Below are 15,808 nucleotides of genomic sequence, written 5' to 3' on the forward strand. Positions count from 1 at the left end.
TATTATATAACTTAACTGCTGTATCTGTTTTCTTAATTGTGTATTACTTGTATGCTTTGTATGTGTTTGACCTTGAGAGATCCCTCAGGTGGTGGAGGAGGGCCGAGGGTTGTTACACCTGGTGACTGAGAGGTTCGCAGTAGATTGAAATTGAAGTGATAGATTAGAATCTCCATATAAAATTACCTAAATTCTAGTTTAATGAGAACCTTAGGATGTGATCTGAGTTGTATAAGTTAGGATTGCCTTTGGCTTCATGAAGCCTTATATCTTATCTATTGGGCACTGTTACCATGCTAAGAACCTTCGGTTCTTATTTCATACATGCTGTTGTTTTTCATATGCAAGTCGAGAGGCACCTCGCTGAGTATTCTCGAGACTCTTTGGAAGAGAAGAACTATTTTGGGACTTGGTGTTTTGTATTTTGTTTATGTATATATATGTATATATATTCTCCCCCTATATATATTATGTTTGGTCCTTCTTAAAGGTTGACTCGGAGAATTCTTTTGGTTTCTTTTTGGGCTTTATGTATATATATGCTCTAGCTAGCCTTTGCTTCGCAAGTCAATTCTGAAGCTTGTTAATATGTATTACTTTTGAAACTGTTATTTTATATGTATTAAGTTTCTTTTGTTCCACTCTTACCTACACATTTCTTTCTTAACCGTTTGAGTGCAATGTAATTTCTGTTTGTTCTGCTTACCTTTTTCTTTTTAGGCTCCTAGTTAAACTCTCTTTCATATATATATATATATATGTATGTATTTTACTTTTAGAGGTTGTAATACCTTACCTCTATTTTATGACTTAAGTGTAAAATTTTGTGTGGTAGAGTGTTACAAATATAAAATTTCACTGAATTAACAAAAGATAAATGGCTGGGTATCTGTTTTTATTTATATTCTTTTCATATTTATATACTCAATCCAATCTAGCCGATTTTCTCAATTTTTTACGATAAAAATATTGGATCCTAACATTTTCCTAAATTAATGTGTCAATATTTAAACTTCCATTTTTACATCACTGCAACAGAGGAATAGAAAAATAGCCAGGGAACCAAAATAATGGCCTTTATCACAGGAACAGAGAAACCAAGGGAAGAAATACTTACCTTGAAGTGTTTATGGTAAGGGAGGAGTGACAGAGAAGCATTGTCTTTAGTATTTAGGGTTTACAAGAGAGAGACTGCTGAGGGAGGGTACGCTGATGCAGAGTTTGCCGATGGAGTAGTGCCGATAGAGGGTTGTGAGGGTTGCAAATCTGAGGAGGAGGCTTGCGTTGAGGGTGCAAGGGTTGCGATAGAAAGGGTACGAGAGAGGGTGCGACAGAGGGTTGTGAGAGAGGGCTCAGAGAGAGAGCTAGGTGCGAGGGTTCTCAACAGTGATGAAGGTTTTCAGCAGTGATGAAGGGCTGGGCGTTCGACAACTTGAGTAGTAGTGAGAGGGTTATCACTTCTCATTTATTGTTAAAGTGTTTAATTTGGAAAAAAGTTAAAGTATTTGGAAAATAATTGGTGGAAAATTAAAATTTTTGTGGGATCTCTATCGCTACGCTTTTTTAGGGTGTCCAAATAATTAGAGGATATGGGCACGCTTTAAAAATGTGACTGTAGGAAGACAAACTAGTCACGCTTCAAAAGCATACTTGTTTCCCTCTATGGCCAATTTTGAAGCGTGGCAAAAAAAAGTGTGGCCAAATCACTAATCGGTCGTCACCATCGTAAAAGCGAGTCAGTTTTCCTCTATGGCCACGCTTTTGAAGCGTGGCAAAAAAAAGCATGGCCAAATCACTAACTAATTGCCACCCTCATAAAAGTGTGGTCATTGACCATTTTTGGCCACGCTTTTAAAGCGTGGCAAGAAAAAAGTGTGCCAATAGACCTTTTTCTTGCAGTGTTAGTAAATTAAATTTAAAATGACTTTCAATAAATACAAATAATAATAAGTATATTTGGTAAAATATATTTTAAAATTTATAAATACCTATGCATATTTTTAGCAAATTCTAGTTGGTTTGATATCTAAATTCTGAGAGCAAAATCTACTCCTCGTTGCGATACCAGTTCCAAAACGAACAAAGAAAGAAAAACTCAAAATGTAAAGTAAATGTAAATAACATGAAACTGAAATTACAAGAAACAAAGTAAATAACTTTAAATTTAAAAGAAAGCAATAAAATGCCTCCAACACAGTCAAAAGACTTGAATTCAAAAGACAATGCAGAAATTTAAAAGAAGAAAAGAAAAGACTTTGAAAGAGAAAAGTGAATTTGTAGAAAAGAGAAATTACAAAGAATTTTAAATAAAAAGTAAAGACATAGAAGGAATTCCACAGAAACGAAAGCTCTTGGCAGACTTAGAAAGTCACTGGGGATGTGAGAATGGGAGAATTTTTTCTGAAACTGATTTCAACCCTTGCTCCTTCCAAGCCTTGCTTATTTATAAACCAATTTGATCAATTTTGTGCTGCCAAATGTTATCTCTAAGAAATTACAGAGTAACTGTTCCTGCCAATCACAAACCCAAGGAACTGCCACCTTTGCACAACTTGTCTTCAATCTCGATGTGTCGATCTGTTGACTTCATCCTTCGACAGTTTTGAATAAATCGAAATCCTAGGTGTCGACTTCCTTCCTCTCAACTCGGTCTCTTTATCAATCTAATCAATCAAAATATTCGACCAACAATACTATAATAGAAATTTATATAAGAATTAAGTTTGGATATTAATTAATGTATAAAGTTATGCTAGACTTTTTAATTTAAATAATCATAAGTCATCTATGCAAATAAAGAAATTATACCTCTTCTAGTATATTAAACATATGTAAAACAAAATTGTATCATACTAATCAGAATCGGTTACATGAATCAAATAACGTAATATTATACTCTATTATATATCCTGTTTATAATGAGAACCTTTATATATAGATCTTATTTAATTATTTCGTGTATGATATATTTAGGGCTTGATTTGATAAATATTTTTGAAGAGGTATTTGTGGTTTTGAAAAGTACAAACTCCTCATTTTGCGTTTGATAAATAAAAAAGACCATGTGTCTGTGCTTGTAGTTTTTAAAAGATGGAGATACTTTTGAAAACACCTAGGCTCAGTTTGGTAAAACTTTTTATTTTTTAAAAATAACTTATAAAAGTTAGCTTTTAAAAGTTATAGCATCTATGTTTGATAAATAAATTAAAAATGGTTTTCAATAAATACATGTAACAATAAGTGCATTAGGTAAAATAACTTTTAAAATTAAAAATGGCTTTTAATAAATACAAGTAACAATAAGTGTATTTGGTAAAATAACTTTTAAAATTTAAAAATACTATAATAGACATTAATATAAAATTAATTAAATTTAGATATTAATTAATGTATGAAGTTATATTAAATTTTTTAATTTTAATAAACATAAGCAATGTACACAAATAGAAAAATTATATTAAACATATGTACAACAAAATTATATCATACTAATTAGAGTAAGTTATACGGACCAAATAACATTATATTATACTCTATTATATATCATGTTTATAATAATGAGAACCTTTATATATTGATCTTGTTTAATTAGTGTATGATATTTTTAGGGCTTAATTTGGTAAATTTTTTTGAAGAGGTACTTGTATTTTTCATAAGCATAAGCTCCTCATTTCGCATTTGATAAACAAAAAAGGCTATATAATTGTGTCTGCAGCTTTTAAAATAAAGATGGGGTACTTTTGAAAATATCTAGGACTTGGTTTGATGAATCTCTTATTTTTTAAAAATAACTTAGAAAAATTAGCCTTTAAAACACTACAACACTTCCAGAAGGTATCAGCGGTTCTGGAGCAATATTTTGGTGGTTTTCAACCGCCGCTAAACATATTATGGCAGTTAAATAACCTTGAAAGATAGGCCATGGGCAAATGGTGTGCGGCGATTTAAGCTAACTGCTGGAATAACCGCCGCGTAATACAAAATGGTTTTGTGGCGATTTTTACCCGCTACCATGAAGGTTTCGCAAAATGTATATCAATTTTGCGGCGGTTTTCAACCACCACTAAATATCAATGAATTGAAAAACGATAGTCGTTTTGTGGCAGTTGGGAACCGCCGCCAAATTCTAAATTCCTATTATTTTTTTTGTTTTTTTTTATTATTTTGCCTCTTTTATAACTGTTTGTTTATTTAACTTTAATTTATTAGTTACTGGTTAATTTAAAGAACTTCTAACCAAATAAAACAACAAATAACATAAACTAAATTATATATATATATATATATATATATATATATATATATATATATATATATATATATATATATAATGAGATCATAAGTGCATCATTCAATATAAATTAAAATTCTATAATTTCAAGAAAATAAACATAAAAAACTAAAACAATTTAAATTCAATATTATCTAATAACATTGACTGAAAGTCATTATTTTTGTTGCGGGTCATGATTTCTAGAAGAAGATGGCCTCGCACGCTGATTGATGTGGAAGAAGGTGAATTAGTGCTTATAGTGCATAATGAGCAACTGGTCTTTCATGTCTTCAAAGATATACATTCAGCAGGTGATGAAGAGAGGTGCATGTAGACTGAGCTTATTGATCCAAACCTTCAAGAACCCCCTGATGATGCACCACAGAATCTGCAGCTCAAACCTCCTTTGGTGACAATCAACAAAATTTCCCCTGACATCAAACCTAATTTTGGTGTCAGAAATGCATCATCCACCAAGGAGGATGTTCTCAAAAAGAAGAAAGTACCCAAGAGATGGAGAAATAAAAAGATTTCCACGGAAGACTTCTCCCCAGAAATGAAGGTGGTATTCACTGCATGCCCAATCCTGCCTCATACAGTGAACAAGATCCTGTCTCTTGAGCATATAAAGTTGATCAATGAGAGCACATGAAAGAAGTTCACAGTGAGGGGTGAAGAGCTGAGACCCTATGATCCTCCACCTTAGAGGAGCTGACCGTCAAGCTAGTGATGGTAAAGAAGCACTTGTCGGGAGGCAATCCGATATTTTCGTATCCTTACGTTTGAATTTTATCCTGAATTTTTTATTTTATTTCATTAGTTTTGTTTGAGTTTCTATTGTTTTTCCTTTGTTTTACATGTATTTTGATCATGCAGAGTGATTAGAACAGAAACAGGTGCATTAAGACAGAGTTTCAGACACCCTAGAGGAAGAAGATGCGGACAGGGTGGCACCTAACTTCACTTTCTGAAGTTAGGCGCCAGTTGTGCGTGTATTTTGTAACACCCTAATATTCAAATCCTTATACTTGAGTCATAAGTTAATGATAATAAGGTGGTACGACTCTCAAGGGGATTTTTAATACATAATTTATAAGTATAATTGAAAGGAGTATTAATTGAGAAGCCTGAAAAGGAGTAAAAATAAAATTACGAATTCGTAGCGCTCACGTATCGACAAAAAGAAGGTAAAGCGTGAAGTCAAAAGCAATATACAGATAAAGACATTAAGGAGAATAAGGGAATGACAGTATATAGATATATAACATAAGTATATAGCCACTAGTCGCGACCCGCGAAGTTTAAGCCGGCTAGGGTACAGTATAACAGTAGTGCACAACAGTATCTCCTAATCTCTCCCAAAAGAAAAATAAAAACCTCTATAGGCAAGTTCAAAAGAGTTCAATTCATAATATAGGCTTTTCAAAATAAAGGTGGAGAGATTCTAAGTAAAATATAAAGTAGAGAATATAAAGATCTTTGCCATCTCTCAAATAAACCATAGCTCACTTCTGAGCACCTGGACCTGTATCTGAAAAATAAGAGATATATATGGAATGAGAACCCCCGACCCATGGGTTTCCAGTACGGTAAAAGTGCCAAATAAATACAATGCATTGTAATAAAAACTCACTAAGCATCCTAAACTTCCTTACACCAAATATTCATCTTATGTCCTTGCTAATCCATAAATAGGCAACTATCACAAGGGAATGCTAAATCTGATTCATGTTCCTCATGCTTCTCAACTTTCTAACTCTCCGACAATTCACAATCAGAATTATAAATGAAACCATCCCCAGCTATTCTGTCTCAACAATTCTATATCATTACCTCATATCCTCACCTGAAGCAAGTGAAATCACTTCACTGCGTCTACACAGGGAGCTCAAATTATCCCATTCTCTGCCTGAAGCAAGTGAAATCACTTCACTGTATCTACCCAGGGAGCTCAATTACCTCATTCAATAATCATCATCTTTATTCAATTTCATCATCAACTCATCTCATCAATAATAGCCCTCAATGTCAACCGGCACCAGCATGAGGGACCTCTCATTGTACAAACACAAGCAATACAGGCAAGTAATACACAATAAGGTACAAGTAGAACAAGTAGCACATAATCAAGTAACATAGCATATATGATATAGTAATCCAAAACAAATAGGCAAACCCAAACAATTCAAACATATGCAAATGATGTATGCCTGCCCTATGGCTGATGATATCATCTGTCGGTTATCAAGCCAACCCGACGTGTCCGGTAGCTAACCCGGACACAGTCTCTCTGTTGCGCATTAATATCATTAGAGGATATACGTGTGATGAGCGGATAATTTATACGCTTTTTGACATTGTTTTTAGTATGTTTTTAGTATGTTTTAGTTAATTTTTATTATGTTTTTATTAGTTTTTATTCAAAAATCACATTTCTGGACTTTACTATGAGTTTGTGTATTTTTCTGTAATTTCAGGTATTTTCTGGCTGAAATTGAGGGACCTGAGCAAAAATCTGATTCAGAGGCTGAAAAAGGACTGCAGATGCTGTTGGATTCTGACCTCCCTGCACTCGAAGTGGATTTTCTGGAGCTACAAAAGCTCCATTGGTGCGCTCTCAATTGCGTTGGAAAGTAGACATCCTGGCCTTTCCAGAAATATATAATAGTCCATACTTTGCTTGATATTTGATGGTCCAAATGCGCGTTCCAAGTCAGCATAAAATTTTTGGCGTAAAACGCCCAAACTGGCACCAAAGCTGGCGTTTAACTCCAAGAGAAGCCTATGCTTGTGAAAGCTTCAATGCTCAGCCCAAGCACACACCAAGTGGGCCCCGGAAGTGGATTTCTGCATCATTTACTCATTTCTGTAAACCCTAGGCTACTAGTTCTCTATAAATAGGACCTTTTACTATTGTATTTTTATCTGGAGATTTCTAAGATCATCTTTAGTTCATCTTTAGATCATTTGGGGGTTGTCCATTCGGCCATTCCTGGACCTTGTTCTTATGTATTTTCAACGGTGGAGTTTCTACACTCCATAGATCAAGGTGTGGAGCTCTGCTGTTCCTCATGAATTAATGCAAAGTACTATTGTTTTTCTATTCAATTCAAGCTTATTCTTATTCCAAGATATTCACTCGCACTTCAACCTGATGAATGTGATGATCCGTGATACTCATCACCATTCTCATATATGAACGCGTGCCTGACAACCACCTCCGTTCTATTTACAATAGCTTGAGTGTGTATCTCTTAGCCTCCTGGTTCACGACGCATGGTTGCCTCTCCTGACAACAGAGCCCTCCATTCCGTGCGATCAGAGTCTTCGAGGTATAGGCTAGAATTAATTGGCAGCATTCTTGAGATCCGGAAAGTCTAAACCTTATCTGTGGTATTCCGAGTAGGATCTGGGATGGGATGACTGTGACGAGCTTCAAACTCGCGAGTGTTGGGCGTAGTGACAGATGCAAAAGGATCAATGGATCCTACTCCAACATGAGTGAGAACCGACAGATGATTAGCCGTGCGGTGACAGCGCATTTGGACCATTTTCACTGAGAGGACGGACGGTAGCCATTGACAACGGTGATCCCCCAACATAAGCTTGCCATGGAAAAGAGTATGAATGATTGGATGAAGGCAGTAGGAAAGCAGAGGTTCAGAAGGAACAAAGAATCTCCATACGCTTATCTAAAATTCCACCAATGAATTATATAAGTATTTCTATCTTATTTTATGTTTTAATTATCTTTTTATCATCAAAACTCATAACCATTTGAATCTGCCTGACTGAGAATTACAAGGATGACCATAGCCTGCTTCAAGCCGACAATCTCTGTGGGATCGAACCTTACTCACGTAAGGTATTACTTGGACGACCCAGTGCACTTGCTTGTCAGCTGCACAAAGTTGTGTGAAAAGTGTGTGATCACGATTTCGTGTACCATGTTTTTGGCGCCGTTGCCGGGGATTGTTCGAGTTTGAACAACTGACGGTTCATCTTGTTGCTTAGATTGGGTAATTTTATTTTATGTTTAAAGCTTTTCATTTTAATTTCGAAAAATTCAAAAAAAAATATATTGTTCTTCAGAATTCTTAAGAATGAATTCTAGAGTTTCATGATGATCTGTTGAAGTCTGGCAGGCTGTGAAGCCATGTCTAATCTGTTGGACCGAGGTTTCAACCTATCATCACAAGAGCTTGTTGATTTCTATCAATCTTGCTGTTGAATGTAATGATCTGCTAAAGCTTGGCTGGCCATTGGCCATGTCTAGTGTTTTGGATCGAAGCTTTCATTGAAAGCTTGGCTGGCTAGTAAGCCATGTCTAATTCCTGGACCGGAGTTTTAGACTAACATTGCATGATTCCTGGAATTCTCATTAAGAATTTTGAATTCCTTGTTTTCTTTTTTCTAAATAAATTTCGAAAAATACAAATTTTTTTTTATAAAATCATAAAAATAAAAAATAATTTGTGTTTCTTGTTTGAGCCTAGTGTCAATTTCTAAGTTTGGTGTCTTGCATGTTTTTAATTTCCTTGCATATTTTTAATGTCCTTGTATTTCGAATACATGAATTATGTTCTTCATTAATCTTCAAGTTGTTCTTGAAGATTTCCTTGCTCTGATCTTTAAATTCTCTTGTTTAGTGTCTTTTGTTATTTCTTATATGCATTCTCAATTTGTTAGTGTCTCTAATATGAAAATTTCTAAGTTTGGTGTCTTGCATGCATTGTTTAGTTGATCTTAGTTTTCCATGATTAGTTTCATTTTGATTGTTTCTCCTCATTAAAAATTCAAAAAAAAATTCTTCAAAATTATGTCTTTTCAAGTCAATAATACAGAGAATTGAAGATTCAGAACATACAGCAGAGAAATCACAGAGAAAAAGCTGGGCGTTCAAAACGCCCAGTGAGGAAGGAAATCTGGCATTTAAACACCAGCCAGGGTACCTGGCTGGGCGTTTAACGCCAGGACAGCACAAGGGAGGTCAGTTAGTTTTTAAATCAAATCTTTTTCAAATTTTCATAATTTTTCAAAATCAAATCTTTTTCAAATCATATCTTTTCAATCATATCTTTTTTAAAATCAAATCTTTTTCATTTTTCTCTCTCTATTTTCGAAAATCCTTGCTAACAATTAATGATTTGATTCAAAAATCTCAAGTTTGTTACTTTTTTGTTAAGAAAGGTTCAATATTTGAATTTTAGAATCATATCTTTTAAATTTCTTGTTAGCCAAGTCATTAATTTTAAAATCAAATCTTTTTAAATTGTTTTTCAATCATATCTTCTCAATCACATCTTTTTCAAAATAATTTTCAATTATATCTTTTTGATTGCTAATTTCAAAATCTTTTCTAAAATCACTTAACTACTTTCTCAATTTTAATTTTCGAAAACCATCAACCACTTTTTCAAAATTCCTTTTAATTATTTCAAAATCTTTTTAAATTTATTTTCGAAAATCCCCCCCTTTCTCACCTCCCTCTATTTAAGGACTAACACTCTTCCTCTATTAGCAATTCGGACTCTCTCGCTCTCTCTCTATAAGTTTGAATTCTCTTCTCTACCTCCTCCTTCTATTCTTCCTTTCCTCTGACACCTCAAGGAATCTCTATACTGTGACATAGAGGATTCCATACCTTCTTGTTCTCTTCTCTTTCATATGAGCAGGAGCAAAGACAAAGGCATTCTTGTTGAAGATGATCTTGAACCTAAAAGGACCTTGAAGAGAAAGCTAAGAGAAGCTAAAGCACAACTCTCTGGAGAGGACCTAACAGAAATTTTCGAAAAAGAAGAAGACATGGCAGCCAAAAATGACAACAATGCCAATAATGTGTAACACCCTAACTACCGAAGTTCACGCTTCCGACTGCGCAACTCTGATAGCTCGGGCATTACGACGACACTTATACTATTTAATACTAAAATATGAGCCTATTTGAAACTTTAAATCACAATACCACTCCCAAAAATACTTTCGTTCGATAACGTACATCCATAAATACCATACAACTTACAACAACTCATAAAGAGTACATCCATATATATACATAAATATATATAAATAATATTACAAGCAATAACCAATACAATTTCTATCCCTCTTACAGAATATATCAAGATAAAGGCGAGGGTTCAATAAACCATAACTAAAATAATACAGAGCATCTCAACAACAACTAAATAAACTCTTCGTGCCTTCTGCGCCCATATCCTGAAAGGGGAAAAATGTAGGGGGGTGAGAACATCATCCTCGAAAGGGTTCTCAGTAGAGGGTTTTTGGGAATTACTGTAATAGGATACGTGAAGATAAACCGTACTAGTGATTAATAACCGTCTTATGCCTCCTTTCCAAAAACAACGGTTAACAGTAAAAGTAAAGTCTGAAAATCTTTTCTGAAAGAAGAACCGTTCGATTCTCAAAACTCAAAAGCCTTTCAAAACGGTTTATCTATGCTGAACCAAAACATCCTTTCATATTTTATTCCAAACCAGAAACACAAAACCGAAATCAACCATCGGTTCATCTCATTTCAACCACGGCCCTAGGCCCAAACAATTCAACCATCAACCAATCACCACAGTCCAACAGAGTCCCAGTAGCAAACACAAATAAGAAGATGCAAGCACAAATAAACAGTTATTGCAAGTAGAACAATTAGCAATTAATCACATAGGCACACCAAGTATAATATGCACACCCAAACAATGTCACATAAATGCATATGATGCATGCCTGTCCCTAGTGGCTGATGATATCATCTGTCGGTTATAGAGCCAACCCGACAAGTCCTGGTAGCTAACCATTGGACTGTCCCTCTGTCGCGCATTCCCAACTCGAGTTATACTCATCATAAACTTGATCATAATCATGATCCATATCCATCACCTTCACTGGTGAATATTTACGGGGGTGAGCTCATCCGAGACTTTCACAGTGCCCGGCCACACTTACGACATAGGGTCAAAAGAGCTTCGAGTCTCAACCTGGAGCACGTGGTGGCTAGCCACTGCTTTCTCCCAGGAAAACTCTTATCTCCGATAGTGGAAGTGCAACATTCACATTTATCAATAATTCAGCATAAACATGCATTCAATCTCATCCATGGATCAACATCCATCTCAGCCATCCGGCTCACGGTTCATTCCAGAATCAGCCAATATTCATATCATACACAGCCATTCCGGCTCACGGTTCAATCCAGAACCAACCAATATGTATAATCATACACAGCCATTCCGGCTCACAACAAAACAGCACTTCCACATTCAACATCATCAATTCATAAAGTCGGCATTTAAGCCATAAATCACTCTTTTCCAAATCATTCCACTTTGAAATTAAGTTTTAACTCTTTTCAGCCTTGGCTTTAGAAATCTCGTTTCTCAAATCATCTCAGGCTCATAAGCCAAATTTACTCAAAGTGAGTTCCCTTTTTAAAACAAAGCCACTCTCGACATTCTCTTTCCAAAACTTCCAAAACCATGGCAAGTTAAGGATTTATTTTAAAGTATTCAAAATCACCCATACAACAATGGGATTTTATAACAAAAGTTTCTCGGCAAAGTCCTAAGTCTTTAGGGAAGGTCAACCTATATCAATTCCTCAAAATTCATTGAAACTCTTAAAATCATGGATTCTCGGTTCAAGTAAATAAAACTAAATTTATTATGAAACCGACCATACAAAATCACAAGTTCCAACCCGGTCCAAAAATCAACTCATTTGAAAAGAAACCGGTTCATTTGAATCAAACCACTTTCAGGTTTCTTTTTGGAATCTATTTTTCTAACTCTTCCAAAATGCCTCAAACTTAATTACTCAATCAAAAGTCTAGATTCCTTTGAAATCACTAAAAGCTCCTTTTTATATTGAAATCAATATTAGAGCATCATTCTTTCCTTCAGTGATTCAAACGGTAAAAATAGTTCATTTCTAAATAAGTCAAACTCAAGGCATAAAGTTCACTAAATAAATTAAGCTTGAAAATATAAATATTTTCTTAATAAATCAAATAATACAACTTCTCAAATCCAATCCTTTTTAAATAACTTTTCAAACAAGACTAGGATTTTGTAGAAATTTCGGCAGTACCTCCCCTAAAACTTGGACTTTTGCCACCAGGTTCGGGTCCCAACTAAACCGTTTCTCATTCCTTTTCAACAGCTCAAAACCAGAAATCAATTCAAAGCAAGCTAAATCCAACAGTCGCCTCAGTGGCTTATCTCAAGAAAACCATTTCAAAATCAACTCAATATCAACCGATCTAACTCGTTTCCAAAGCTTTAAAGAAACAGTTCAGTAACAAATCATTTGTCCAAGATCAAGTCAATTAAAGTAAACCAGGCTGAATTCAAAAGTGCATTCGACTTTCCACATCATCAAATGATTGACTCAAATCAAATCAATCCTCAACGGATTAAACTCAGATTTCAAATCTTTAAAGAATCACTTCAAAACATTACATTTCACAAAGCCGCACAACAATTCAACCAAACCAACATCCATAATCACTCGAGTCAATCAAATAACACATAAGGCAGATACAATCACCAAATACACAATATCTCACAACAATATCCATATGTAATAATTTCAATAGTTAAAACATAGTTTTTGGAAAGCGCCCCTACCTCGGCAAGCAAAACTTAACCCAAGCGTGTCAACTGCACTCTTTTCGCTCTGCCCAAAATCACCGGTAATCAGAACCCAGCTCGGCTTGCTCTCTCGAAAGCAGAAACAGCTACAAGCGGCATAAGCAAACCAGATTCTAACTCCTAAAACCATTAACATCGCAAATACTTTATTACACGGAACAGAGCACTAACGCAGGGCTTTCGAAAATCGAAATACTCACTGAAATAACAAAACGAAGTAGCCGCAGCTCCCTATCAACCCGGCAGTGGCTCCGTCAGTAACCCCAAGTGACAATCGCGAGCAAAAACACCGGTGACGGTAACTGTAACAACCACGCGGCGTTAACCTTTCTGGAATTCCAACAGAATAGAAACCAAACTCAAAAATCTTACCGGCGGTGGAACACGGTGGCAGCAGGGTCTCAAGTGGCAGAAGCTCAGCCCGGAGCTCCGGCGGTGATCCCGAAAGTCACATAATCACTCCCGGCAGCCCAAATCACGGTGACTCAGCCTGCTCCTCTTCCTGTAGTGATTCCCGCAACATCACAAGCCCAAAGAGCAGGGAGTGACAGAGCTCAACCATGGTGAAGCAGGGCGGTACAACGGCGGCCAAGCACAGCCCCTCAAACGGCACTGACGTGAACACAGCTCCTCTTCTCCGTGCTCGTTGGCGACGCGTGAAGTACAAAGGCAGCATCTTCCCTTTCTCAGCTGACCAAAACAACGGAGACAGAAGGATTCATCTTGCTCCTCTCTCGCTGTTGGCAAGGATGACGACCACACGACTTCAGTGGCGGTTCCCAGCGACCCATCATCTGCGGTGGCGCTGGGCAGAGACGGCGACGACGCGACTGGCGATGACGGGCTTAGACGACGACCCAGGCGGTGATGGTCTCCCCTGTCACGCTCTGCCTCTCTCTGCTGTGCAAACTCCCACCTCCCTCTCTCTTCGTGCTCGCCGGCAGAGGCAAGAATGCGGCGACTCAGCAAGGATAAGCTCCTCTGGTTCGGTGACAGAGGCGCGGTTCAGGCTCCAAGGACCAGTTGGCAATGGCAGCGACGACACGGCTCAGCAACCACGTGGTGACGGCGCGAACAGATCCTTCTTCTCCCTTCGGCTAGCAACGGCGGCGACGGTAGGACGCGTTGGTGCGGCGGCGAGGCGATGGCAACGCGGTGAGCTTCCTTTCGCCTCTCCTCAGCCGCAACTCAATCTCCCCCTCCTTCTCTGCCTCAGTTCCTTTCTTTCGTGGAAATGGGAAGCCGGGTGTGCTGCGATCTGTTGGGGGAAGGGGGGAAGATTTGCTATTGTTGCTGAGTGTATTGGTTTGAGGAAAGGGAAAGTGTTGCTGCTGCTGTTAGAAGAGAGGGGCTGCAGCAGTTGGGGGAAACCGGGTCGGGTTAGGGTTTCCAAGGTTAGGATTTTCAAAAATTAGGGTTAGGGGCATTTTAGTAATTTTAGATAAAATTGGGAATAATGTAGTAATTGAAACCCAAATTAAATCCAACACTAGAGGTATATAGAAAATACTACTTGCTCATCAATTTTTTACAAATTACTTTTAATAAAATGTCCAAATCGAATAATTAGAAATAATATACTTACTTTCTTCATTTTTCCAAAATAGCAATAGTAATATTTAAAATATTACTTATCTAATCCAAATCGTATAAAATCCTTATTATTTCATAACTATCAACTTTATAATTCAAATATAGAAAATAATCTAATAATTATAAAATTGGATAATAATCATAACTTATCTCAAATTCAATAAATCGAAACTTGCCTTAATTACCTTTAATAAAATAATTTCTGAAATTAAGGCTATAAATAACCATATGATTTGAGACTTGATCATAAAAAGACTTTTCAAAGGTTTTGGGTCTTACATTCTACCCACCTTATAAAAATTTTCGTCCTCGAAAATTGATACAAAACGAAAGAAATCTCATAACAGTTCACCCTTGAACACATTTAAGGAAGAAGCAAAAATATCTCAACATATAAACATATATACGGTTTTCAAATACTTGGATGGTCGTATGCATAAAGATACAAAGGCAGGAGTGTGATAGTAAAGCAAACGTTATAAGATAGGCTCAATGCACAAGGTCATATGATCTCAATGCCTCACAAAAACTTGAGGTGCCAAAATAGGGTGCAAATCAAGATAGGCGTTCAAAAAGCAAAGATGACATGGTTCAAACATGTGATAGTAAAGCAAGGCATCGAAGGCTATAAAACATGATGGGGTTAAAATGACGTGCTTAACATCCGCACACTAATCTCATATCAACCTCAAGGCTTCAACTTTCCAACTTCGTCAAGCACTTTTCAACCTCATAGCCAATCATAAGCCTAACACCCGCAAGCTCGTTTGCAAGGGACAAAACACCCACAATTCATCATAACGTTACACACCTACCGCTTCAACTTCTGTATACCCATATCACGTCTTAAAGAACTAACGCATCGTGTTACTATGTCTACAAGTCGCACGTGATATCAAAACAATTCTCGAGTCTACTCAGAAGGATACCAGATTCAGAAAGGAAAGACATATGTCAAGAGTAATACTCATAGATTTGGGAGAATGTATCCAATCCAGGTAAACAAAGACACTCAACCAATAAAGTTTGCTAGAAATAAATCGATTGACAACTTCAAAGATAACCCTTGTATCAAAGAAATCCAACAGGACCAATAAGAAGAAAATTCAACGCATTATTTTGAAGCAAACTCAAGTTGAGTCGAGGAAGCATGAGATTTACAGAAGAGAATACTTCAAACCCAAGACAAAGCTCACAGATCTCAAGAGCATGATTAAAAATACTTCTGAATACACTGTTCATGAAAGAGTCGAAAACTTGCAAAAAAAACCACTTCGCA

Source organism: Arachis ipaensis, chromosome B9, assembly GCF_059453495.1.
Source record: "Arachis ipaensis isolate K30076 ecotype BB chromosome B9, ASM5945349v1, whole genome shotgun sequence".
Lineage (NCBI taxonomy): Eukaryota > Viridiplantae > Streptophyta > Magnoliopsida > Fabales > Fabaceae > Arachis > Arachis ipaensis.